A 7,286-nucleotide genomic window follows, 5' to 3' on the forward strand; every position below is an offset into this window, starting at 1 on the left:
AGAAACAAAGGAAGGGAGGGTGGGAAAAACAAAGGCAACTGGAGATGGATGAAACGAACGCCGTTGAGAAGACTTGAGTTGATCTTGCAGATATTGCAATGATCAGATCCACTTGAAGAGAACCACACCGGTTAAAAAAAATTGACATGACAATCTCGATTATCAAGGAAGGATTTAGTATCCACATCGGAGTATGTGAACACCACTTAGACAAAGGGTGGAATCAACATTTGACTTTGAAGCAACTCGAATACCACAACTCAAAACAACAACAAAGGGATTGGCTTGCAAAATAAGCTGGAACAAACATATGATAGAGATTTCGTCCGAAGTTTTCGTGGTGGGGCCTACACGGGCTCGATCGTACAGCACCATCATGTACAAGGCAGTGCACATGACATACGAAGCGTCCCCGAGTCGGCATAGCCAAGGACTCTTTAAGAAACAACGAGACCACTGTAAAACCGACCGTGAATAGGCGGACCACTAGACGTCGAACCCCAATTTCATATCATACATCAGTCGGAAAGATATCCTAAGAGCTACTTGAATTCCCACCTGTGAAACTCCCGAACCTTTCCGGTTATGCAATCAGGTGTTGGGGATACAGGGGAAGCATAATATCTCACCCAAACTAGCAAATCCTACATTCAGCTGTATCCATCCTTCAACACATAACCAAGAAACCTTCGGAAATCGTCTACCTCAACCTTCAAAAAGCATCCGTTATACAAGTTATGGCGATACTCCCGAACTCCCGCCCCAGTACTGGGTGGCGTCGAGGTTATCTCACCAACGAACTGCATAAAAGAGATTTTCGATGTCAGCGTACTAAACTCAGGTATTCCAGAACTGCAACGATAAAATTATGATGACAACACCTCAGAGCTCAACTCCCCGGGACACTTCCACTAAACCCCTGACAGGAGGCACCAAGACAATGTTCTCATCATAAAACCATCGGAACGATTCCAAGATACCCGCGTGATCCTAAAAAAATTTAGTGAAATTTGAGAAGAGAATAGTCAAAACTCTACGTCAGGATGCCTTACCAAAGCGATGAGGATACTGGTAAGTAAAAAGAATTCCTAAACTCTCCGATATATAATTCCTAAATGACTCAAGCTTTTTTTCTAGACACAACTCGGCCGCTAAAAACGATAAAGCAATGGGGCTCCTAAGGTCGGGGAAGGCTCTGATACCAATTTGTAACACCCTTGATGTGACTATATCTCCCACGTGTCGAGGCACGACTTAGAGGCATAATCACATTGAAGGCCTATGTCGCAAGTGAGGTAATCTTCACACAACCCATGTAATATAATAAGGGAAAGAGATTACATAGTTGGCTTACAATCGCCACTTCACACAATTACATGAATAAACATTACATCAATCAAATACACTCATGGTCCGACTACGGAACCAAAATAAAAGAAGAACCCCAAATGCGACAAAAGGTCCCCGATCGACCCCAACTGGGCTCCACTACTGATCAACTAGAACGAAACACCACAAAGGACAAGATCTTCATTGAGCTCCTCCTGAGCTTGGTTGCGTCAACTGCACAGTCTCATCGGCACCTGCAAGCTGGTTTTGGAAGTATCTGTGAGCCACGGGGACTCAGCAATCTCGCACCCTTGCGATCAAGACTATTTAAGCTTATGGGTAAGGTAAAGTTAGTAGGTGGAGCTGCAGCAAGCGACTAGCATATATGGTGGCTAACATACGCAAAAGAGAGCGAGAAGAGAAGGCAAAGCACGGTCGATAAAAGTATGATCAAGAAGTGATCCTATAACAACCTACGTCAAGCATAACTCCAACAACCGTGTTCACTTCCCGGACTCCGCCGGAAAGAGACCATCACGGTTACACACGCTGTTAATTCATTTTTAATTAAGGTCGACTTTAGGTTTTCTACAACCGGACGTTAACAAATTCCCATCTGCCCATAACCGCGGGCACGGCTTTCGAAAGTTCAAATCCCTGCAGGGGTGTCCCAACTTAGCCCATGACAAGCTCTCACGGTCAACGAAGGAATAGACCTCCACCCAAGACGTTCCGATCGGACTCGGTATCCCGGTACAACAAGACATTTCGACAGGGTAAAACTAAACCAGCAACACCGCCCGAATGTGCCGACAAATCCCGATAAGAGCTGCACATATCTGTTTCTCAGGGCACACTCAGATGAGCCAGACGTCGGGTAAGCCAACCCAGAGTTGCCCCTGGTAGCCTCGGACATCGCTCAGTTGGACCAACACTCAGAGGAGCACTGGCCCGGGGGGGTAAAATAATGATGACCCTTGGGCTGTCCGACCCAAGTGAAAGAAAAGGCTAGGTGGCGAATGGTAAAACCAATGTTGGGCATTGCTGGAAGAGCTTTACTTAAGGCGAACTGTCAAGGGGTTCCCATAATAGCCCAACCGCGTAAGGGACGCAAAATCCGGGAACATAACACTGATATGACGGAAACTAGGGCGGCAAGAGTGGAACAAAACACCAGGCATAGGGCCGAGCCTTCCACCCTTTACCAAGTATATAGATGCATTAATTAAATAAGATATATTGTGGTATCCCAACAAGTAAAACATGTTCCAACAAGGAATGGTCTCCAATCTTCACCTGCAAGTAGCAACGCTATAAGAGGGGCTGAGCAAAGCGGTAACATAGCCAATCAATGGTTTGCTAGGACATGGTGGGTTAGAGGTTTGACATGGCAATTTGGGAGGCTTGCAAGCAAGTGGTAGGCATCGTAGCATTGGCATAGCAAAAGAGCGAGCAACTAGCAAGCAAAGATAGAAGTGATTTCGAGGGTATGGTCATCTTGCCTGAAATCCCGCAAGGAAGAAGAACGAGTCCATGAAGAAGACAAACGGACGTAGTCGAACGAATCCTCACAACACGACGTTACCGGAAACAACCCGAAGATGCAACACTGGAAAGAAGCAAACAACATAGTAAACAACCAACACAAGAACATGGCATGATGCACAATCAAGTATGATGCATGTCCGGTTTAATGAAGCATGGCATGGCAAAGTGCACAAACAACACTACAAATTAAGTGGAGCTCGATATGCAACGGAGTTGCATATTGAAGAAAACACCACATGACTTATTTAGTTCTCTCTCGTTTATGTACCCAACAATATTAAAAGTTGTTAAACATGGCAAGAGAGTGAAGCAAAGCAAAACTACCTATCTAGTCAAGTTTAAATGAGGCCGGGAACAACAAACAACAAATTCCGGTAAATCCCCATATGTATATTTTAGATTAGGTCCTGTTCTGCCCTAAACACAATTTTAGGGTTGTTAAACATGCAAAGTAAGGCCACCATGATAAACTAGGCAAAATTCTACCCCAATTACATATAAAGTTTGTTAGATTTGGAGTTACGGTTGAATAGTTATGAATTAAATCATTTTAACATGGCATACTAGCAATTTTAAACAAACATCATGTTAAACATTTTAAACATAGATGAAAGCTGGATATTATTAATCTACACAAAATTCTGAGCAAGTTTCATATATAAAACATTTTAATCTGATGCACGGTTAGTGAGTTATTAAATGCATGAACCAAGGGGACTTTTCTATAAAACAGGTTTTCTCTGGAAAATTAGTAAATTCGTTCACAAAATAAAAACAGTGACTCGGGCCGAATCAAGCTGGCCCAACAGGAGAAAAAAAAAACAGAGGCGGGGCGCTGGGTGCGGCTCACCCATGGGCTTCGGCCCGTGAAGGAGGAGGAGGCAGGCCGACGATGCTGGGCCTACGAGGCCAAGGCGGCCCACGCGAGCGAGGGCGTCGTCCTCCTCGCGCCTAGCACACGAACAGGAATAGGGCGGCGGCGCCCTAGGTCAACGGCGAGGTGGCAGCGGGTCTCCGGCGGAGGAGGGAGGCGGATCCCATCGGGGATGGAAGGATCCGGGCGGTGGGGGCCAGATCCCGCCGGATCCGTGGCGGTGGCGGCGAGGATCGCTGCAGGGGAGAGGAGAGAGGTTAGGGAGAGGCAGGGAGATGAAGAGGAGGGGTGGCGGAGCTCCTGCCTGGGGGTTCACCGGCGAGGGTGGTCAACGAGGCGGCCGGCGATGCTTCGGCAAGGCGAAGGGGAGCCGGGCGCGGTCGGGCGCTCCCGTCCGGCGGCGGCGAAAACTGGGCCCGCGCGGGCCCCGGATGGGCTCCGCGGGCCACGGCGGCGGTGGGACGGCAACGTCCACGTGTGGATCTCGGATTCGGGGCGGCGGCGCGATCTCGTCCGGCCGGGACGGACATGTCCGGCGGGCGAGAGGGGAAGAGGATTAGGGTTTCATCCGCGAATTGATCCGAAATTTCGGGGAGGGGTGCTCTTTTATAGGTAGAGGGAGCTAGGAGAGTCCAAATGAGGTGCGGTTTTCGGCCACGCGATTGTGACCGAACGACCGAGATGATGGAGCAGAGTTAGGTGGGTTTTGGGCCAAATTGGAGAGGTGTTGGGCTGCAACACACACGAGGCCTTCTCGGTCCCTCGGTTAACCGTTGGAGTATCAAACGAAGTCCAAATGGTATGAAACTTGACAGGCGGTCTACCGGTAGTAAACCAAGGCCTCTTGGCAAGTCTCGGTCCAATCCGGAAATGTTTAATCCCCACACACAAAAGAAAGCTCGAAATGGCCACCGGAGGAGAACGGAACACCGGAATGCAAAACGGACAACGGGGAAAAAGCTCGGATGCATGAGACGAACGCGTATGCAAATGAAATGTGCATGATGACATGATATGTAATGCATGACACGCAAGCAATGACAAGGCAACAACAGCGAATAATTGAACGACACCTGGCACATCGGTCTCGGGGCATTACAACACTCCACCACTATGAGAGGATCTCGTCCCGAGATCTAGAATGGCACCGGAGGGAAAGCGGAAGAGATAAGAGAAGAGATAAAACAAATTGCTTCTTTGACAAACGAGTGAAACCAAGAACCTTGAAAGTTTGAACAGAAGACAGAAAGAAAGCAACGGAGATGAACGAAGTTTAAAAACACTCCGTTAGGGCAAAAAGAACAAGGAATAACAACTTTGGGCAGCACTCCGGTTGAAAAGAGATGCAAGGCTTTATAAGGCGGAAAGAACTTGAACAAAGGGGCACAATACTCCGGTTAAGCAAGATAGGGAAGGAATAAGAGTGATATAATTTGGACAGCACTCCGCCTGTAAATGGAAGGAATTGAACTTGACAAGATGAGAGGATACTTGAAAAGAGGACACAACACTCCGGTTAAAAGGATAGGCATGAAAAGAACATGATCTTAGGCAAATGAGATGACCGGAGGAGAACGGAACGCCGGAATGCAAAACGGACAACGGGGAAAAAGCTCGGATGCATGAGACGAACACGTATGCAAATGAAATGCGCATGATGACATGATATGTAATGCATGACATGCAAGCAATGACAAGGCAACAACAGCGAATAACTGAACGACACCTGGCACATCGGTCTCGGGGCGTTACACTTGTGGGAGACTCTCTTCTTCAATTTGCACAAAATTATATATATCCCTTAAAGCAGCTTGTTTCTTATGAGCAGGGAAATATTTAGCAGAGAAGTAATAAATCATATCTTGGGGACTACGCACACAACTAGGGTCAAGAGAATTAAACCATATCTTAGCATCACCCTTTAATGAGAACGGAAATATCTTAAGGATATGAAAGTAACGAGTTCTCTCATCAGTAGTGAACAGGGTGGCTATATCATTTAATTTAGTAAGATGTGCCACAATAGTTTCAGATTCATAGCCATGAAAAGGATCAGATGCAACCAAAGTAATTATATCAGGATCAACAGAGAATTCATAATCCTTATCAGTAACAAAGATAGGTGAAGTAGCAAAAGCAGGGTCGGGTTTCATTCTAGCATTAAGAGATTGCTGCTTCCATTTAGCTAATAACCTCTTGAGCTCGTATCTATCTTTGCAAGCTAAAAAAGCTAAAAAAGCTTCTTTATCAAAAACATAACCCTCAGGAATAACAGGTGAGTCTTCATCATCACTTTCATCAATATTATCAGATTCAATATTTTCATTGTCTCTAGCCCTAGAAATTTGTTCATCAAGAAATTCACCAAGTGGCATAGTAGTATCAAGCATAGAAGTAGTTTTATCATAAGTATCATGTATAGCAGAAGTGGCATCATCAATAACATGCGACATATCAGAACGAATAGCAGAAGCAGGTTTAGGTGTCGCAAGCTTACTCAAAACAAAAGGTGAATCAAGTGTAGAGCTAGATGGCAGTTCCTTACCTCCCCTCGTAGTTGAGGGATAAATCTTGGTTCTTGGATCTTTCAAGTTCTTCATAATGATAAGCAGATATAAATCCCAAGTGACTCAAAGAATAGAGCTATGCTCCCCGGCAATGGCGCCAAAAAATAGTCTTGATAACCCACAAGTATAGGGGGTTGCAACAGTTTTCGAGGGTAGAGTATTCAACCCAAATTTATTGATTCGACACAAGGGGAGCCAAAGAATATTCTCAAGTATTAGCAGCTGAGTTGTCAATTCAACCACACCTGGAAACTTAATATCTGCAGCAAAGTGTTTAGTAGCAAAGTAATATGATAGTAGTGGTAACGATAGCAAAAGGTAACGATAGCAAAAGTAATGTTTTTGGTATTTTGTAGTGATGATAGCAATAGCAACGGAAAAGTAAATAAGCGAAGAACAATATATGGAAAAGCTCGTAGGCAATTGATTGGTGATAGATAATTATGCCAGATGCGGTTCATCATGTAACAACCATAACCTAGGGTGACACAGAACTAGCTCCAGTTCATCAATGTAATGTAGGCATGTATTCCGAATATAGTCATACGTGCTTATGGAAAAGTACTTGCATGACATCTTTTGTCCTACCCTCCCGTGGCAGCGGGGTCCTAACGGAAACTAAGGGATATTAAGGCCTCCTTTTAATAGAGTACCGGACCAAAGCATTAACACATAGTGAATACATGAACTCCTCAAACTACGGTCATCACCGGTAAGTATCCCGATTATTGTCACTTCGGGGTTAACGGATCATAACACATAATAGGTGACTATAGACTTGCAAGATAGGATCAAGAACTCTCATATATTGATGAAAACATAATAGGTTCAGATCTGAAATCATGGCACTCGGGCCCTAGTGACAAGCATTAAGCATAGCAAAGTCATAGCAACATCAATCTCAGAACATAGTGGATACTAGGGATCAAACCCTAACAAAACTAACTCGATTACATGATAGATCCCAT

The sequence above is a fragment of the Triticum dicoccoides genome, chromosome 7A (assembly GCF_002162155.2).
Source record: "Triticum dicoccoides isolate Atlit2015 ecotype Zavitan chromosome 7A, WEW_v2.0, whole genome shotgun sequence".
NCBI lineage: Eukaryota > Viridiplantae > Streptophyta > Magnoliopsida > Poales > Poaceae > Triticum > Triticum dicoccoides.